A 21,895-nucleotide genomic window follows, 5' to 3' on the forward strand; every position below is an offset into this window, starting at 1 on the left:
GTTGGTAGAAGACTTCAGGAAAAATTATTTTAGAAATAAAAGCACGGGCTTCCAGTTTTCTTTTTAAACCCCTTTTTGCTTTAATCCTGTGGATTTCCTCAGATTTTCAGTGAAAGTGGGCAGATTAAATTGAAGGCATCTTTGATGCTACAATCAAAAATGTTCCTTGACGGATCTGCTGTGCATGCAGTTCTTTCTTGCTCATGCTCAAATCCATGTGATATTACTGAGAGCAGGGAAACTTGCATTAATGCACAAATTGTTATGAGATGGAATTGACATGTATTTTCATTAACTGTAAACAACATTCATTTATATAGCATTCTTAATCCCCAGTACTTCTACTTAATTATAATTATATTCCGTCATCAAAAATCAGTGGCCTTGACGTACTTTGTGAGTTAATAACATAACCCCTTGCTGTTATCATAAAGAATATTCTCTGGCTCATTAAATAGAATTGTGTGAAAGCCTTTATCTGTATAAATGTATCCTTCATGCTTCTTGCACAGATGCATACTACTAAGCAAGCCTTCCTGAACCAAAAACCAAGGAACAAATAAGATATTTGTTCCTTGACGGATCTTTGTTTGTTCTCTGGCACACAACCATCAACATATACTTGGAAATTTAAACCACATCACAAGAATTATTAACAATTGTCTTATACGAACAGTAACTTACAGCACCCATCTCTTACACAGCCCAGCCATGTTCTAACTTCTCATTGGCCCAAAATGTTCACCCTGTCTTTGCCATCACAGGTGTTGCCTGACCTGCTGAATTTTTCCATCAATTCGTGTTTTGCTCCAGATTTTATTATCTGTGGTCTCTTGTTTCATGTTACCTATTTACAACATTACAGGAGATCGGCGATCAGGAGAAATGTACCAAAATGATGAGACTATGAGGAACTTTAGATTTGTCAGTGTTATCCTTTCAGCAGACCTGTCCTGGCTCCAGCACGTAAGTGCCATTATGAAGAAAGCATGGCAGTGCCTCTGTTTTCTTACTACAAACAAGAGAAAACCTGCAGATGCTGGAAATCCAAACAACACCCACAAAATGTTGGAGGAACTCAGCAGGCCATGCTGGGTTGATGGGAAAAGTGTACAGTCGCCGTTTCGGGCTGAGACCCTTCAGCAGGATGCTGCCTGGCCTGAGTTCCTCCAACATTTTGTGTGTTGCCTCTACTTTCTGAAATGTTTTCAAAGATTATAAAACTTTGACAAACATCTATAGATGTATGGTGGAGAATATATTGACCTGCTATTTTGGAAAAGATATTTTAAAGATGATTTGCCAAAAGATAGATTTTTAATGTAATGGTCAATTAATTTTGTCATGTCTCTTGGACCTGTTGAAATAGGATTTCAGTATTGAGTAGCCCAGAATACATCTAAAACAAAATTGAAGGAAGTATCTTCTATTATCATAAAATACTTTGGTTTAATATTTCACATATGGTTTCTTGCATCAGAATCAAAGAATCACAATCTACTTAATATGTTTTCCCCTCAATTCCCTCTCCTCTCTCCTTAAGCATATGTCCTCTTGTTCTTGATTCCCCACGGCACTGAGTGCATTCACCCTATTGATGCTTCTCATTCAGCAGTACAGCATGTGGGCCCTTCAGCCCAGCTCATCCATACTGACCACAATGGCCCATTTCTTGTCTTCAGCCTGTGTCCCTCTGGACCCCATCCCTTCATCTGCCCATCCAAGTGTTTTTTGGCTGATACAGTTGTGCTTGCCTCAGCCGCTTCTTCTGGCAGCCCGTGATTTTGTGCACCAGTATGGTATTATCCCTTGATCTCCTCCACTCCAAGGCATAGGGTCCTGGACTGTGCAGCCTCTCTCTATGGCTCAGGCTCCCAGGTCCGAGTGGCATCCATGTGGCTCTCCTCTGGATTCTTCCCAATTTAATAACAGTTTTCCTACGCCAGGATGGACAAAACTAAACACACCATTCCAGGGGTGAGAAGCCTCACCTACCACCTATTAGCCACACTATGTATGACCTCCCAATCTTTGTGCTCATTGCTCTGACTGGTCGGGGCTGACATGCCAAGGATCTTCGGCACTGTATGCCCATGACTCCATTTTCAGGGAACAAGGTACCTGTGTCCTGGGTCACTACTGTCTGTAGTGAGATGCTGAAGATGTTCTATAGGTCAGTTGTGGAGAGCGCCCTCTTCTTTGTGGTGGCGTGTTGGGGAGGAAGCATTAAGAAGAGGGACGCCTCACGTCTTAATAAGCTGGTAAGGAAGGCGGGCTCTGTTGTGGGCAAAGGACTGGAGAGTTTAACATCGGTAGCTGAGCGAAGGGCGCTGAGTAGGCTACGGTCAATTATGGAAAACTCTGAACATCCTCTACATAGCACCATCCAGAGACAGAGAAGCAGTTTCAGCGACAGGTTACTATCAATGCAATGCTCCTCAGACAGGATGAAGAGGTCAATACTCCCCAATGCCATTAGGCTTTACAATTCTACCGCCAGGACTTAAGAACTTTTTAAAAGCTATTATTAATGCTTTTTGAGATAGTGATTTAGATGCATATCTTATTTTTTACTGAGTTAAGTATTGTATGTAATTAGTTTTGCTACAACAAGTGTATGGGACATTGGAAAAAAGTTGAATTTCCCCATGGGGATGAATAAAGTATCTATCTATCTATCTATCTACTGTTTATTGTAGGAATCTTGCCTTGATCTGTCTTTCTGCGGTGTAGCATCTTGCACTTGTGTAAATTGAACTCCATTTGCCATTACTCACCAGCTGGTCAAGATCCCTATGGGATTTTTGGTGGCTTTCTTCATTGTTAACTGTGCAGCTATTTTGGAGTCACGTTTGTAATCTTACTAACCATTCCCTGTACATTCTCTTCAAATTCATTGATATGGATGATAGACAGCAAGGGGGCCAGGTCTGACACTTGTAAAGTATCATCAGTCATAGGCCTCCAGTCCGAGAGTCAGCTTTCCACTATCACTTCCTTCCTACCATTGACATAATAATGTATCCAACTGGCCAGCTATCCCTGGATCCCATGTGATCTGGCTTTCTAGAGCAGCCTACGATGTGGGATGGTGTCAGGGCCTTGCTGAAGTTCATTGGACCACATTTACCGTGCAGCCCTCATCAACTTTCTTGGTCACATCATCGAAAAACTGTTTTTAAGATTTGCTGTCTCATACTCAGGGCCATGCTGACTATCCTTGAGTCAACCCTTGTCTTTCCAGACATACATATGTATCTTGTCCCTCAGAATCCTCTCCAGTAACTTACCTATCATGGCTGCTGGCTGTATTACTTGTCTGATTCCCAACTTTTTTCTTTGCCACCCTTCTTAAATAAGGATACTGCATTCCTACTCTTTGGTCTGCCAAAACTTTACCCTAGGCTATTGATAAAGCAATTGTCTTTGCCAAGACGCTTGCAATTTCTTCTCCAGCCTCCCACAGTGTTCTTGGATATTCCTGATCAGGCCCTGGAGATTTATATACTTTCATTACCTTCATTTATCTACCAGCTAGAGAAAGGTCATATTGGATTTAGCACTGGGTGATGAACCCTGATCAGGTGACAGATCTCTTAGTGTGTGAGCATTTCAGAAATAGTGACCTTGACTCCCTGACTTTAACATAGCCAAGGACAAGGAACGGAGCAGACAGTATGGGAAAATATTTAATTGGTGGTATGGGAAAATATATAATTGGTGGAGTGCTAATGATGGTATTAGGTAGGAATTTGGGAGTGTAAATTGGGAACGTATGTTCTCAGGGAAATGCACAGCAGAAACTTGAAGGTTTATTAGTGGGCACTTGCATGGGGTTCTGGATAGGTTTGCCACTGATGGAGTTCAATTCAGAAAATTGTGAAGTACCCTTTGGAAGATTGAATTTGAAAGCAAAGTACAAAGTTAAACTCATAATTCTTAGCAGTGTGGAGGAGCAGAGGGATCTTGAGGTCCATGTTCATAGATCTTTCAAAGTTGCTGAGCAAATTGACAGGGTTGTTAAGAAGTTGTGTGGTGGTATTGGTGTAATTAATTGAGGGATTGAGTTCAAGAGTCGTGAAGTTAATGTTGCAGCTCTGAATTGTTTCGGTTTGACCACACTTGGAGCATTATGTTGAGTTCTGAAGCCTCAAGTTCTGAAGGATGTGGAAGGTGCAAAGGAGTTTTACCAGGATAATGCCTGGATTAGAGAGCAAATCTTATAGGAAAAGGTTGAGCAAACTCAAACTTTTCCCTTTGAAACCAAGGAAGATGAGAAGCAACTTGATAGATGTGTACAAAATTATGGCAGAACAGTCAATACCTTTTCCCAGTGGTCAATGTCAGAGGACATCCATTTGAATGAATGAATGAATGATCTTTATTGTCATTATCCATAGGTACAATGAAACTCTGTTTGGCTTCCTCTCGGGCAATCAAACAAAGCAGTAGATAAAAACACGACAGTAATAGAAAAACGGTATTAAATAGATAAGTAGCAGAAAATAAGTTGCAGCAGCACCAGTATGTCACAGTGATGCACAAAGTGCCGTTAGTGCAAGTATTTGAGTCCTTGTGTGTGCTCACAGTTTCAGTCATTGTTCTGTGGGAGTGGTGTGATGGAGGCCACAGCTCTGGGGTAGAAGCTGTTCCTCAGTCTATTTGTTCTGGTTTTTAGTGTCCTGAACCTTTTGCTGGACAGAAGCGGGTCAAACAGGGAGTGGCCGGGGTGTGTGGTGTCTCTGGTTATGCTGATTGCTTTCCTCCTGAGTCTGCTGGAATAGATGGTGTCCAGTCCTGGGAGCTCCATCCTGACAATTCGCTGGGCCGCCTTCACCATGCGATACAGGTCTTGTCGCTCAGCGGCTGTGCAGCTGGCACACCACACTGTGGCGCTGTTGGTCAGGATGGTTTCAATTGTTCTTCTGTAGAAGTTAAGCAACAGCTTTTGTGGGAGTTTGGCCTCTTACAGCTTTCTGAGGAAGAAGAGTCTTTGTTGTGCCTTTTTTACAAGCATCAAGGTGTTGGTGGTCCACGTCAGCTGCTTTGACAACATAACTCCAAGGAACTTTAGGTGTTCCACACTTTCCACTACCTCCCCATGTATATTGGGGGGGGGGGTGTACTCTGTCCTTTGATCTTCTGAAGTCAATGATCATCTCTTTTGTTTTAGAAGTGTTAAGGACCAGGTCGTTGTCCTTACACCACTCCGTCAGATGATCTACCTCGAGCCTGTAGGCTGTTTCATCCTCGTCCGAGATCAGGTCAACCACTGTGGTATTGTCCGTAAATTTAATTATGGAGTTGGAGGTGTAGATGGGGGTGCAGTCATGTGTGAAGAGTGTGTAGAGCATAGGGTTCAGCACACAGCCCTGTGGGGTGCCTGTTTTTAAGATGAGGGTTGTGGAGGTGTGCTTACCAACTCTGACTTGCTGTGGTCGGTCTGTGAGAAAGTCCATGACCCATGAGCACAGGGAGGAGCCAAGGCCAAGAGTGTTCAGTTTGTTGACCAGTTTATGGGGGATGACTGTGTTAAATGCAGAACTGAAGTCCACAAATAACATCCTCACATAAGTGTTCGGTTCCTCTAAGTGAGTCAGAGCAATATGGAGGGCTGTTGTGATTGCATCCTCTGTGGAGCGGTTTGCCCGGTTTGTCCAGATCAGGTGGGATTGTAGGCTTAATGTGTGAGAGCACAAGTCTCTTAAAGCACTTCATGGCAATGGGTGTCAGTGCTACAGGGTGAGTCATTCAGGCACTTCACAGCTGATTTTTTGGGCACTGGGATGATGGTGAGTGGAGGAATGTTTAGGAGAGATGTCTTAGATAGGCACAGAGATGTAAGTAAAATGGAGGATTATGGGCTGAGTAGGAGGGAAGGGTTGGATTGATGGTGGAATAAGTTTATATAGGTTGGCACAATATCATGGACCAAAGGGCCCATACTTGTGTAGTATTGTTCCATGGATGTGAAGCATAACATATAGCAGTTAATTGGTACTTATTCAGTGGAAGTATGTTTAGGTTAATTTTAATATGCAGTAGCAGAAAGCAGAATACATTTTAAACAGGAAAATCAGTTGTCCCTCTGGTTACCCTCTCTCGAGACTTGTTCCCTTTGTTCATATTGAACTTTATCTAAAAGTGCCTTAACTAATCTATACTTACATACATGTATATGTTTGAAAGGACTGTGTGTGTTATCAGTCAATTATTCTATCTGTTAGTTGTAGAAAAAATATTTTAGCCACTATCAAGCAGGTAAAAAAATACTTAAAAGGATAATTTGAAGAAAATAATTTGTATATTTGAGCACTCTGTTTAATTTAGTGAACTTTACAGGAATTTGAGACTGACCTTATGTTACTTTGAGATTGGTTATACATTTAGTCATTTTCCTTGTGAAAATTATGACATTATTGTTACTGATGATAAGAAAGGTCGAGTAATGGATTGTTATGGTCTAGTTGACAATGATTGCTTTTGAGTGAAAGAAAGTTCAACTGTTGCTGACACTACAATACTGTAATTATTCAAGGATACTACATGTATACAGAAATGACTTTGATAAATAGCATTTAATTATGATACTTCAGCAGAAAATCATTTAAAGTGGCAGTGTGATATTTTCGAGAAACAGCAACTTTATTTCACTCCCGATGACTTATTCCTTTTATTGTTTTGTTTTACAATTTTTTTGAAGCCAGTCATTGAATCATGAATTTCAGTATTCCAGCTCTCAACCAAAGGCATTCCAGTCCACTTTGTATACATCAAAAACATGTCAATTTTCCATAAGTTAGAAATTAAAATGCAGGAAATGCTTATCAGGTTATGCAGCATCTATGAAGGGAGAAACAGTTGAAATTTCAGGTCAGTATTTGGAAGAATAATAAAACAGGATATTCTGCAGATACTGGAAATTCAGCAAAATGCTGAATGAACTCAGCAGGTCAGGCAGCATCTATGGAGAGGAGTAAAGCTTTGAATTTTGTGCTAAGACCCTTCATCAGGATCTGATGAATGGCTTGGCCAGAAACATCGACTCTTCATTCCCCTCCATCCATGCTGTTCGGACTGCTAAGTTCCTCCAGCATTTTGCTCAATGGTTCACTTTAATATCATAGAATGTATACAATACTCAGCCTTCGTAGACATCCATGAAACAGAAAAAGACCCAAAGAATGAATGACAGAAACATTAAAACCCCAAAGCCGATACTCCCACCTCTGATGTATAAGCAGCAGCAAAAGCATCAACCCTCCCCCCCCCCCCCCCACCATTCACAATGCAAGAAATAGCAAAGCCCCCAAAGGGAGCTTGAGCTGGAGTCTACCAAAATCTACAGTTCATCCTTACACTTTGACATCTCAGGCTCTCTCTCTCAGACAGGGGTGGAGAGAACACTTGGAATGTTTGTGTCCTTTCAAACCAAGATTATTCAACTATTTTCAGAGCTTGGAGTTACAAAGGAAAAGAAATAAAAATGAACACACTAAGATATAGATCACAACAGCTGCTGGGATTCTTTAATTAAAGCAAATTCTGGGAATGTCCGGTAGATTAGGCAACATCTGCGGAAGGAGAAATACTACATTGTGTTAATGAATGATCTTCTGTCAGAACTGGTCAGTTCTGATATCGACAACAATGACTCGTTCCTGAAATGCTTAAACTTTCTATTTGGTCTGAGAGCTGCAATGTGCATAGAGAGAACTGAGGTGCCATTCCTCGAGTTTACATGGGACATTGCCAGAAAGAAATCAGAGACTTCAAAGTGGGAATGCAATTACAAGCTGAAACTGTAGAGATATTCTGCAATATGGTCTCTCCACCATCATTCTGCAGTGTAAAAAGACTTATTTTCTGATTTAACACTCACAAAATGCTGGAGAAACTCAGCAGGTTAGCCAGCATCTATGAAAAGAAATAGAGTCGACAATTCGGGCTGAGATCCTTCGTCAGGACCTGGTATCCTCATACCATGGTGAAGGGTCTCAGCCCGAAACATTGACTCTTTATTCCTTTCCATAGATGCTGCCTGACCCGCTGAGTTCTTCCAGCATTTTGTGTATTACTGTGGAATTCCATCATCTGCAGAATCTTTTGTGTTTATTATTTTCTGTTTTGTTTATGGTTTTGATGACAGTTGATTCTTTTTTCTTTTCCAAAGATGCTGGTTGATGGGAGTAATTTCAGCATTATGTTTTCCTTTCAGATTTTTGACACATGTAGGTTTTTTTATGTTTCTTTGAAGCATCCAATCACAGAAGGGAAAAAACAAGAAAATCATTATTATCACTTCACAGTGCACATTTTCAATACAAATTTGAAGGGACCAGTTTTTGCTTTTGCCTGTAGCAACAAACAATGAGTAGTTTGAGCACTGATTGTTGATGGTTTCAGGTCAAAACCCTGCATCAGGACATTAGCCTTTGTTTAACATGCTGTGCAGAATACAACTCTACATGCAAACCCATTCTGAAGGCTAGCATTTAAAAAACTGGTGTATCATTCTGTTTTTATGTAAAATTTAATTAAAGGCCCTGCTCAGCTAACGACAAGTTTCTGTTCCTCGTAGCTTTTCTTAACCTGCAAGTCAGAATTGCAATGAACTGGCAATATATTTAAGTTAAACAAATACCAACCAAAAGCAATGAATATTTAGATCAAGGCCTTTAAGTCAACTATTTGAATCTCTCTGCAAGATGCAATGATATTGCCACAAACCAACGTGGCAGAAGATGCCTGTGCAGCCACACAGTAGTTGGCAAATCCATGCCCCCAGTCTCCCAACTGTCCATTCATGTGTATGATCTGTCCATAACTTGGACTTTCCTAACCTAGAGACAAACTGCATTTTCTTTCTTTAGTATTGTATAGAAGAGTGTTAAGAGTAAGAGGGGTAAGAGTGGGCTCCCTCACCTCTGCCCCCTGACCCTCAGCACAGGTGCACCTCAGGGCCGTGTACTACGCCCCTTCCTTTACTCTCTGTATACCTCTGACTGTGTCGCTACCCACAGCTCCAACCCGCTAATTAAATTTGCTGACGACACTACACTGATTGGCCTAATCTCAAATAATAATGAGGCAGCCAACAGAGAAGATGTCATCACCCTGACACAGTGGTGTCAAGAAAACAACCTCTCCCTCAACGTCACAAAAACAAAGGAGCTGGTTGTGGACTACAGGAGGAATGGAGAGAGTCTAGCCCCTGTTGACATCACTGGATCTGGGGTTGGGATGGTGAACAGCTTTAAATTGCTCGGCATAAACATCACTGAGTAATTCATGTAGTCTGTACGTGGCTGTGTGGTGAGAAAAGCATGACAATGCCTCTTTCACCTCAGATGGTAGAAGAAGTTTAGTATGGGCTGCTAAATCCTAGGAACTTTCTATAAGGGCACAATTGAGAGCATCCTGACCGGCTGCAACACTGCCTGGCATAGGAACTGTACTTCCCTCAATCACAGGACTCTGGAGAGAGTGGTACAAACAGCCCAGCGCATCAGTGGATGTGAACTTCCTATGATTCAGGACATTTACAGAGACAGATGTGTAAAAAGGACCCGAAGGATCAGTGGGGATCCGGGCCACCCCAACCACAAACTGTTCCAGCTGCTACCACCCGGGAAACGGTACTGTAGCATAAAAACCAGGACCAACAGGCTCTGTGACAGCTTCTTCCACCAGGCCATCAGACTGCTTAATTCATGCTGACAAAACTGTATTTCTATGTTATTTGACTACCCTGTTGTACATACTATTTATTATAAATTACTATAAATTGCACATTGCATATTTAGACGGAGACGTAACGTAAAGATTTTTACTCCTCGTGTGTGATGGACGTAAGTAATAAAGTCAATTCAATTCAATTGATAGAAATGTGGAAGTTATCATAATTGTATTAATGCTGTAAAAGTGAATGATCTCTTTTACCTTCTGATTGCCTTGGCAGTAGTTTTGAAATGTGTCCAATAATGGAATGGAATGCTTGCGTATCACATAGACAGCTGGGACACAACATCCACGGTCAACCCCACCAATGGAGGGCTTCAACTTTGAAAATTATTTTTAAATAGTATTTTGGTTTATCTCCCACAGATACTATTAAAATTAATGATTGTTTATTGCTGCAGGCAAAAGCAAAATCTGGTCACCTCAAATTTGTATTGAATATTTACATTGTAAAGTAATAATAATGATTATACTTCTTTCCCTTCCTTTATTGTACTCATTTTGGGCAAATGGAGCTCGTCAGCTTTGTTTGCCAGTTCACTTAAGAGAAGGAAAACTCTGATCTCAAACCTCTGCTGCCTTGTGACTATACCCACACGTAGAGAAGTCTTCAAGAGTAAAGCCAAGGAAAAGCCTAGAGCTGGAGTCCTTAAGGCAGTCCTACATTCAATGCTGCAACGCCACTGGTGTCAACCGTTTCAGTCTCTGCCATTCCTTTGAATTCGTCAGCTGTGTGGAGGGGGGAGCCTGATGCATGGGCAACAGTTTTCTCTCCGTGTTGTACTGCTCTGTCTTGTGTATTGACTTTGACACCTAGAATGCAACATCTATGATTGACCCCAACCAACAGAGGGCCCTGGATCTTATCCCTTGAGGCTTGCTGTGTACATATCTAACTTACTTTGTAGGCTGCACGTCTCATGAATTGTTTTGCAGGTTGCTTCCATATTGCTGGCACGGTAATGACCCATCTGACCTCCGAGTTGTCAAATGGTGAACCAGCTTGGTCACCCAGCTCCTGAAAACAGAACAACATCAGTGACAGCTTTCCTGTTATTTATTTGCTTGAAAATTGCACACTTACCTGGTTTAATATTACCAGATGTATCCGTCTCTGCCGTTCCTTTGGATTCATCCACTGCCTGGAGAGGGGAGATCCTGCTGCATGGGCAACGGCTTGCTCTCCATATTGTATATCCCTGGCTTGTATATCACGTAGACAGCTGGGATGTTATACCCGTGCTTGACCCCAACGAATGGAGGGGTCAAAATTGAAAATTATGGTTAAGTACTATTTTGTTATAAAGAAACAGTAGTAACTAGGTTTTGTTATTTTCTTCCCATTGAATGTTAACATCCTATTAAATAACCACAGAATAATCGGCAAATGCTACTGTTCAATTGAAATTATTAACCTGCTCAGTTGAGGAAAAACACCAGAGACACGAAATTACCTCTGAAACGGTTTTTATTCAGAGAGGAGTTTGCAGCCCCACGCACTTCGGGCATAAGGTAGCTAACTCCCAATTTGTCAGTTTACAAAGGTCATACTTATACCCAAAAGCAGGGTACTATATTCGCAAATATGGTTACCGATTCAAATTCATCAATTGATTGGCTTGCTCCGAAGATGAAATAATTGGTTATTTGGGGAAAGAAATAAATATATATACTAAAGTTATTACGAACTCCATGGAGCATGTGGGGATCTTCCAATATCCAGGCACTCTTTCTTTTTTTTTCTTTCTTTCTTTCTTTTTTTTTCTATAGGGATGTTAGGGGGGAGGGGTTAAGGGGAGGGGGGATGGGTAATATACTTTTTTTTCATATACTTTTATTTCTGTAATTACTTGAAAACGCAATAAAAAAAGTTTTAAAAAAAAATTGATTGGCTATTGCATAGCTAAGCACGCAAAATACTCGGAATAAGCATAGATGCAAGCGTAATACTTGGAATGGGTATGGACGTAAGAAAAACACTCGAAATAGGTATATAGCTCAAAACACTTTGCTGAACACATTGTCTTGTGGTCGCAAGGTTCCTCTTCTTTGTGGTTGCCACATGCTGTCTGGCATCTTATTTTAGCTACCTCTTCCCTGTCCTCCTGCACTTCCCCAATGACGTATCCTCTCCCTGGTCCTGTCTACATATTTTGCTACACTTACCCCTTGCCCACCCCTTCTACACGTACCCCTTACCCGCTTCACATTCTCACTGCAAAAGTGTACTTTGCATCTCCTTCATTTTTTATAAACATATTTTAAGCAAAAATTGGAAACTGTCATCATAGTAAATAATTTATTAATCTTGTATGGAATGAAAATCTCGAAATGAGTACCGGGAATTCTCCTTTACATAAACACAAGAGAATCTTCAGATGCTGGAAATCCAGATCAACAAACACAAAATGCTGGAGGAACTCTACAAGGCAGGCAGTATCTATGAGCATGAATAAATAGTCACCTTTTTGAGATGAGATCCTTCTTCAGGTCTGGAAAGTAAGTGAAAGGGGAAGAAGGACCAGTTAGAAGGTGATAGGTGAAGCCAGGTGGCTGGGGAAGGTAAAGGACTGGAGAAGAAGGTATTTGATAGAAGAGGGATGGAGGAGTGGCACCACGGGTATGTGATAGGTAGGTGAGGAGACGAGGTAAGAGGCCAGAGTGGGGAATAGAAAAAGAAGGAAGGGGGAGAGGTAATGAAAAAAGAAAAAAAACAATAATTGAAAGGAGAAATCGATATTCATGCCACCATTTTCATTCACCTGAGCAACAAGCAGAATGTCCTTCCTTTAAAATGCCATCTGAACAAAGCATATACAATGATGTAGCCTGTCCTGGAATTGAAGTTTGAACAAAAAGCTGATCCAAATCCACCAATTAACCCCTCTGCCTTACTGATCCACTGATTGTTTGGGGGAAAAGGATACTGTTTTGTTTTAATGGTTCCAACATCAAATAAATTAGATCTCACACCACTGTTACACTCTGAATCCTATGAAGCACCATGCCTTGAAATTAAACTCAGAATAAGGTTTATTTTCAGTGTCTTTTTTTGATGTGAAATGTATTTTATTTTCCTTGCAATTGAATGGACCAGAATGTACAAGGTGCATATATTTGCAACCTTTTGGAGTGACTAAAAGAAAACAGTTATTCCTAAAATAGTTTTCCTTAAAATTTATTGCACACTTCATTGGAATCTCTAATGGAAGCTACGATTCATGGAAACCATACTAAACAATGAAGAGTTTCATATTTTCCTTTGTTTAGTAGTACTAATGGAAAAATAGTGGGAATCTTTCTCAATATTACTTTAAAAATACCATAGGATGTTTCTGAAAAGAACATCACTATGCTTGTTCCAGAAGTTAATGTTGTAATTTTAGATTGTAGACCTCAAAACGTGACCTCAAAATTGAGGTAATCAGAATTCTATTGTCTGGATTCCAACTTGAACAAAGCCACATTGATTCATTTATCCTTTTTTTTTTCTTTTCATTAATACACCTCTTAGAGTCCATCCCTTTTGCATGACCTACTCCAATATTGACAAAAAGTGACAGTTTGTGAAGTTTTGTTTGATACACTCTTCTGGAGAGCCCTGCTGGTAGCCGATGAGCGAACATCTTTTTGAACTTGCTCCTGTCTTATCTATCTTTTTGTTTCCTACCAGTTTTTTGAAACCTTATTATAAATCTTAATATTGCTCTATTATGTCTTTGAGAAAGACTAAAGCCTCTGCAAAAGAAAAACGAAGATGATTCTCCAACCACTTTGGAATCAATTGGAGATTTCCTTAAAAAGCAAAGAACAGAACTCTCTGAGGAATTTCAACATCTTAATGTCAAGCTGGACACTATTCAACAAACTCTAATTGAACATAAAAAGCGAATTAAGGAGAATAAAGAAACGTCATCGATACTGGAAGCGGACTTAGAAGACATGAGTAAGCTCTGCAAAAAATTATCATTATCTAATGAAAAATTAACAAAGAAGATTATCAACCTGGTAAACAGAAGCAGAAGGACCAATTTACGTATTCTGGGTCTTGAAGAATCAATTGAAGGTGCCCACTCCACGGAGTTCTTTGCAAGTTTGCTAAAGCAGCTATTCCCTGATTTATTGTCGTCCGTGCCCAAGTTGGACCACGCCCATCAGTCACTGGCCCCCAAACCAAAGGCAGGAGAGCATTCCAGATTGGTTATTTTATGTTTCACGAATTTCGTACTAAGGAGCTTTTAATCCGTCATACACGTCGAGTAGGAATGATCGATTACAAAGGGAAGATGATGAGATTCGTGGAAGATTGTACACCGGAGGTTAAGGCTGAACATGCTAGTACAAACAGGTCATGTCGCTGCTTTATAATAAAGGGTTTAAGCCCCCCTTTGCTACCCCGCAGATCTTAGAATTGTTCTGAAAAATGGTGTGCAGAAATGGCTGGGATCGGTTGAACACACACAGAAGTTTTTGAAAGCAGAAGGTTAATTGCGCTATATCTCTTACCAGAGCAATTATCTTTTAAATGTTGGATTGAATAAGGTTTTAATAAACCTACATTTTGACCATTTATATATTTTGTATTTTAATATTTTCTTTGATATTTTTTACTACTTTATTCTCTTTTTGAGGTTTTTATATATATATTTTAAATTGTTAAAATGTTAAATCTTATGTTTTGGATTTTTGATCTAAGTTCTCTTTCTGTTTTGTCTTGGTAGGAACATAATAATCTTGTAGGATTGGAGTTTTGCCAGCAGGATTTCTTTGGGAGGGCTGTCTGTAGGGTTTAGCATGCCGACTGTTCCTTGGCCAGCTTTTTGGCTTTGGGAGGGGAAGGGGGGCAGGATCTCTTTTTTCCTTTTTCTCTGGAAGTTGGGTTGGGCGACCATCCAAATTACCTGTTTGAGTACCTTATTTTATGGTTCGTTCTCTGGTTCTAATAATTTATGGTCAGATCTTTTAACTCTTCTGTTAATTAGAATTTATAATGGATCAAAATATTAATTTACTTATTTTTAATGTGAAATGGTTAAACCATCCTGTGAAATGGAATAAGAGTTTTGCTTATATTTAAAAGTTAAGGGCCCCCATTATTTTTCTACAAGAAACACATGTACGTAGTTGTGTCAATGCACGCCTTTTTAATCAGTAGAGATGTCTACAATTTCATTCCTCATTCAGAGCAAAATCTCAAGGGCTCTCAATTTTTATAGATAATATAACTTATTTTGTTCAACATAAAGTTGTCTCTGACCCTAATGGGTGATTTATCATAGTGTCAGGGCAATTAGATAATAAATTAATGTGGACGATCCAGCATTTTTTGAGTGTTTCTTTTCATTCCTGCCAGATTTGAGCTTTTATTGAGGAGATTTTAATTGTTGTCTAGACCCAGTATTAGATCATTCTTCTTTTAAATTAGCCACGCCTAATAAATCAGCTTTATTTATTCAATCCTTTCTAACGAAGTGTGATATTGTTGATGTTTGGTGTTTTTTTCACCCAGCAGAAAGGGAGTATTCATTCTTCTCTCATGTCCATCATTCCTATACCAGGATTGATTAATTTTTTATTGGCAGTTAAATGATTCCATTAGTTCAATCCACTGAATATAAAGAAATAGCTCTATCTGACCATTCTGTATTTCTATCTTTAAAGCTTCCTGGTTTCACTCATATGAACAGATCCTGGCATTTTAATTTAACTTTGTTATCTGATAAGGACTTTTAACAATTTCTGGGGAATCAGATTACTCTCTTTTTTGAAGAAAATACGTTGGAAGAGACTTCTAGTCTTATTATTTGGGACGCTTTTAAGGCATGTATTAGAGGACAAATTATCTCCTATACTGCACATATTAAGAAAAAAGCCAATAAAGAGAGAACTGATTTAATTAAGCAATTAAAACAATTAGACCAGAAATATCAGGCACCAGACCCTGAACTATACAAAAGACATATTGAAATTATAACTAAATATGATCTTCTTATAATGTATCCATTGAAAGCCAACTTTTAAAAGATAGAAGCCAATTCTATATACATGGAGAAAAAACTGGGAAACTACTGGCTAATCAATTGAAGAACTCTATAGCTAAATGGCAAGTTAAAGAAATTTGCAAAACCAATGGTGATATGACAATTGACAATTTTGAAATAAATGACACTTTTAGAGAATTTTATTCTAAATTGTATAGCTCTGATTCTCTTAAAGATAATACTGCAATGAACAATTTTTTAGACCAATTAAATATTCCTGGACTTTTGGTAGATAATCAAAAGCAGTTGGATCAACCTATTTCTTGGGAGGAAATTACTAAGGCTATACGTTCATTGCATTCTGGGAAATCTCCAGGTCCTGATGGATTCTCTGGAGAATTTTATAAGGCCTTTTCTTTATTGCTTATACCTTATTTATGTTCTACCCTTACTGATTCCTTCAGGACGGTTAGGTTGCCATAGTCTTTTTATGAAGCTTCCATTTCGCTCATTCTTAAAAAGAATAAAAATCCCACAGAATGCTCTTCATATAGACCAATCTCTTTACTCAATGTTGATGCTAAGATCCTATCTAAAGTTCTGGCCTGTAGACTGGAAAATATTATACCTTCTATACTATCTGATGATCAGAGAGGATTTATTAAAAATCAATATTCCCATTTTAATATATGGGGACTGTTAAATGTTATATATTCTCCATCTAAGGAAATATCGGAATGTGTGATTTCTCTGGATGAGGAGAAGGTCTTTGATAGAGTTGAATGGAATTACATATTTAAAACCTTAGAAAAATTTAATTTTGGGCCCAATTTTATTCATTGGATTAAATTACTTTACTTAACACCCTCTGCTCAGGTCCTTTCTAATTTTCAGATTTCCAAACCAATTAAACGCCAACGTGGAACCAGACAAGGAAGTCCGTTGAGTCCTTTGCTTTTTGATTTGGTATTAGAACCTTCAGCAATTGCCTTTCGAGAGTCTAAAGATATCACCGGTACCTTAAGGAAAGGTACTATTCATAACGTCTTGCTTTATGCTGATGACCTATTGCTTTTTATATCTAATGTTACAACTTCTTTACCCTCTATGTTTCTTTTACTGACTAATTTTAGTCAATTTTCAGGATTTAAATTAAATTTACATAAGTGTGAATTGTTTCCTTTAAGTAATTTGTTACCAACTGATATTAATCTTTCTTTTAAAATTGTAAGAAAACAATTTACATATTTGGGTGTAACAATCAGTAAGAATTATAAAGACCTATTCAAAGAAAATTTTCTAACCTTAATGAATTATGTGAAAAAGACACTTTCTAATTGGTCACCTCTTGTTTTATCATTATTTGGTTGAATCAATTCTATTAAAATGAATATTTTACCTAAATTTATATATCTTTTTCAAGCCCTACCTAGTTCTATTCCTAAGTATTTTTTTTTTGATTCTTTAGATTTGATTCTTTCTTCTTATATATGGAAGAACAGGAAACCCCGATTAAATAAAGCCCATCTTCAAAAAATTTAAAAGAATGGAGACTTTGCTGTACCCAATTTTAGGTTATATTATTGGGCAATTAATATAACAAATCTTACATTCTAGTTATATTATATTAATCGTGAGGATTGTCCAATTATGGGTCTTTTTGGAAGCCAACTCAGTTACGAAATTTTCTATTATTTCTCTTCTTGGAACCTCTCTTCCTTTATCTTTAAATAAACTAACTGACAGTTTGGTGGTTAAACACACTTTGAGGATCTGGTTACAGTGTAGAAAACATTCTGGTTTATTGAGATTTTCTCTTTCCAGATGTAACAATGGAGAGGCTTCTTTAATTCACCTGTTTTGGTCATGTTTGAGCCTTGAAAAATATTGGAAAGATGTATTCCAAACTGTTTCTGTACTTTGTAAAGTTAGTTTTAAGCCCAGTCCTTTAACTGCCTTATTTGGTATTGTGGTATTGTTATGGAAAGAACTATAATTTTGGAGTCTTCTCATTCGCGGGTACTGGCTTTTATTTCTCTTATGGCTAGGAGGGTGATCTTGCTTAAATTGAAGGAGGTTGCCCCCCCCACACACATGCTCAATGGTTATGTGATGTTATGTCATGTTTAAATTTAGAGAAGATTTGTTGTTCAATTTCTGATTCTAACCAAGATTTTCAAACGCTATGGGGACCCTTTCTGAACTATTCTAAAATCTTTGAATTGTTATTGTTACTAAAATATATATCTAGGCTATTATTATAAAACACTATATGGTAAAGTACTCTTTTTTTCTCTTGGTTTTTTTTTATCAACCAGCTTTGTCTTGTTAGTGGGTGTAGATTTTTTTTATAAATAGGTAACTATATTATTATTCTATTTCACAATTCAATTTATTTATTTGATCATGAATATGGGATACCGTGATTGTATCAGTGTGATTTATATATAGTGTATTTTGTGCTCTTATTTTGATTAATAATAAATATCCTTATGAATTCTGTATTTGTGTAAATGAAATTTAATAAAAATATTGGAAAAAGAAAGATACACTCTTCTGAAATTGCATGGACCATTGACAATATTGTAGGCCTTAAATAAAAAGGTATTCTTTTTCAACAAAGTAATGCATACAGTTGTGGAATGAGGTCCATATAACATTTGTATGTGAATTTTACCATTATAATTCTAATTTTAACTTCCTGTTGAAAAATGACTGGAGAAACAAGACTGTATAATTGTATACTGTCTGTGACAGGTGTTGCTTTTTAATGACCATTAAAACTTTTCAAATCATGTCATTGGACAATGAGTGAATGAGAGGAGGATATAAATACGGGTGATATGGCATGCCTCAACTCCAGGGTTCCAGACTCAGTACTTGTTTACACCTTCCCTATATCACTGCATGGTTCTTGTCTAAATGCTCCGACATCCCAACATCCCAAAAACTTACAAATTGGAATGTTAATTGAGTACTTAGTTGACCTTAGTGTACAGATGAATGGCAGAATCTAGTTGGGGGAGGGGACGGTTGATGGAAATGTGAGGAACGCCTTAAGAAATTCGAGTAGGATTAGTGCACAATTACTGTACACAGATACTGAATGGTGAGTGTAAGCTCAGTTGGAGGAAGATCCCATTCTGTGCTGCATCTCTGTCTATGAGGTACATTTTCCCAGAAGCTTCCCAAGGTTGAAGCACCATACAGTCGGCCCTCCTTATCCGCGAATTCAACCAATCACTAAAACCCGGAAGTGCTCTTCCAGCACTTGTTGTTCGAGCATGTGCAGACTTTTTTTCCTTAACATTATTCCTTAAGCAATGCAGTATAACAACCATTTTACATAGCATTTACATTGTATTAGGTATTATAAGTAATCTAAAGATGATTTAAATTATATGGGTGGATGTGCATGGGTTATCGTGGATCGGGATAGAAAAAGTTCTCTTACTAAGTAAGTCGGAACAGGTGCATCCAGTATTATTTAGTGTCAGTTAGTCCAACATTTGTCTTATTATATATTTTACCTTTCTATGCATATAAAACACTTAAGAACGTATGTTTCAGCGCCGGGCTCAGGAACGGAAGTTCTTGGGACTCGGGACAGATTGTCCCCGAGTGCGCTCTCCATTGGTGTGGAGGATCAAAAACCCAAAACCCCAAAACCCAATAATTAAACCACTGCGTCGCTTAGTAATAATTGTAGCTTTCATCGGGGTAGAGTTTATCCTTTAAAATTGTTCCGATCATTGACCGATGTAGCCTAATGCTTTTCCAATGATCGATGGCGTTTCACCTCTTTCTGATCGCTTTATTATTTCCACTTTATTTTCAATCATGTTCGTGATTATTTTCGCGAACAGAAACACTGTGGATTCAGATCTCTACCGCCAGGTCTTAATGTCCACCAGGTTAAATAAGGTCTGGGGTTCCGCTGGGTCCTAAGGTCCACCGCATTGAGACAGGTTGAATAAGGGACTTGAGCATCCGCAAATTTTGCTATCAGCGAGGGGTCCCGGAACCAATCCCCTGCAGCTAAGGAGGGCCGACTGTAGCATCCATCTTTATCCATGTGCAAACAGTTACATTCTGGCTGTGTGCAGCAGTTTTGAAACAGACAACACCATAGTTACAAAAATTTACGAATATGCAGGTTTCTAGTTATCCTATAGGTTTGAAGAAGGGGAAATAATATTCAAAAGTAAATCTATAACAATTGAAAGATCCATCTATCTTTCTACCTTGTGAATAAATGTCTCTGAGAGGAAATCTATCTGGAGAGAGCTATCAGAAGATTTGATCTATCTGTTGTTCAGAATTTTGCCATTTTCTTCACCTCTGCTACAACAAAAAAAAAGGAATCTATGGTCATTTGAGCTGTTAGCAGCAAAAATCACTTCCTACTGCCTGTTATTGGCTTTGATGATAGCCTCATTCCAGTCTACTGTTCAGCACTGCTCATTTTTCCTATAATATGCTTTTGTGCTTCCAAGCAACATTTGCCCTGCATTGAAGACTTTCTGCAGGGTGTTTGTACTGGTGAAAAAAATCCACCCATAATTTTAAACAACTTAGTAAAATTAATACATTTTGAGGGTTTTGTCAGTGAATGTCTTTTTTAGGGAGGTAGGCATATATAAATTTTGATCGCCATAAATATGTTTTTATTTTTATCATCTAAGATTTGCCCAGGAGAATTAAAATACCTGTTGTGGAGACAGTGTCTAACCTGATTTCCTGGCAAGGAAGCTATAAATCATGTGCAATAGGGTAAATGAAATCAAAACAAGCTGCAAATACTGGACATCTGAAAGAAATAAAAAGAAATGCTGGAAACACTCAACAAGTCAAGCAGCTTCAGTGCAAAGAGAAACAAAAGTGTTTCAGGTCTCAGACTGTGTCAAGTCTGTCGAACACTTCTGATAATATTACCTGTATGGTAAATGTGTTATAATCAGGAGAGTTTGGAGTTTTAATTATCTTCACTTTGTTTCTGGAGTATTTTGACAACCTAAGTGAACAGTTTACCTTGAGTGCCTCAGCTGGCCCCATCTCCTTTCACCTGCACTAACCTCCTCCCACTTAAACCTGGAATCTTGTTTAATATGTCTTTGCTGCAAAGCAACTAACAAATCAGGTGGTATTTAAATAGTTGTTTAGTACAGTATTTTCTAAAATTATTCTACTGTGTAATTTATTGGGGCAAGTTGGACTCCTAATCTGAGTGGAATGTATATCGAGTACCATGTGGGAGGTTATGGATACATTTAGTTCCAGTGTCCTGGACAACTGCATGTTCAGGAAGTGTATCCAACAGCACAGTTTGAACTTGAGTCACAAGGTAGGGCACATAGAAAGAATTCCTCATGGAAGAGGTGCCTAAAACCAGGTGGCATAGGTTTAAATTGAGAAATTGGGGTTTTAATTGAGGAAGAATGCTTTTCACCCAGAGGTGAACTAGAACACACTGCCTGAGAAAGTGATGGAGAAAGTTACTCTAACAACATTTAATAAACATCTGGAGAAGCATTTGAATTATCATTGTAATGGCTATGAGCCAACTGCTGGTCAATAGGATTGGTATAGTTAGCCCCAGGTGGTGGGGTGGAGATATGTCTGCCAAAAGAGATTCCTCCACTAGCCTGCAGGTCACTCTTGGGCAAAGTGCTTAGCCCCTCTTCCCCAATCAGAGTCACATGAAGCCATGGGAGCAGGTGGTGGATGGTCATATGAGCAGCTGGTGCAGATCAGAAGTTGTGATTATGCAGCCACTAATGCCAGACAATCGCTGAAGAGAATGGCTGGGATCACTATCAATCGTAAAGGCACTGCCCAGAAGAAAACAATGGTAAACCTCTTCTGTTGGACGATTTGCGAAGAACAAACATAGTCATGGGATTATTTCGGACCTGGAGAGTCTCACTGAGGAAATAAGATGATTACACATGATGTTCCTACAGACTGGCTCCAAGGTGAAGGAAGTCAATTGGACCCTTAAAAGAGCTCACAGAAAAATCAGGAAACCTAACACTGAGGGGTACCTGTTGCTACCGCCTGTCTTCCCTATATTTCTACAGTTTCTAGAAGGATTGTCAGGATCCTGAAGAAATGCCAGATTAATAACATCCACAAACTCGTAAGGAAGCCAAATCACAGCTTGTTTGGGTCAA

At 38.8% G+C, this 21,895-nt stretch overlaps 1 protein-coding gene across 2 annotated transcripts in view; it reads left to right on the forward strand.

Annotated features, from left to right (window-relative positions):
* atrnl1b (attractin-like 1b) overlaps positions 1–21,895 on the forward strand; it is a 984,325-nt gene that overhangs the window by 557,186 nt on the left and 405,244 nt on the right. The gene's annotated exons all lie outside the window — the stretch shown is intronic.

The sequence above is a fragment of the Hemitrygon akajei genome, chromosome 23, assembly GCF_048418815.1.
Source record: "Hemitrygon akajei chromosome 23, sHemAka1.3, whole genome shotgun sequence".
In the NCBI taxonomy this organism is placed as follows: Eukaryota; Metazoa; Chordata; class Chondrichthyes; order Myliobatiformes; family Dasyatidae; genus Hemitrygon; species Hemitrygon akajei.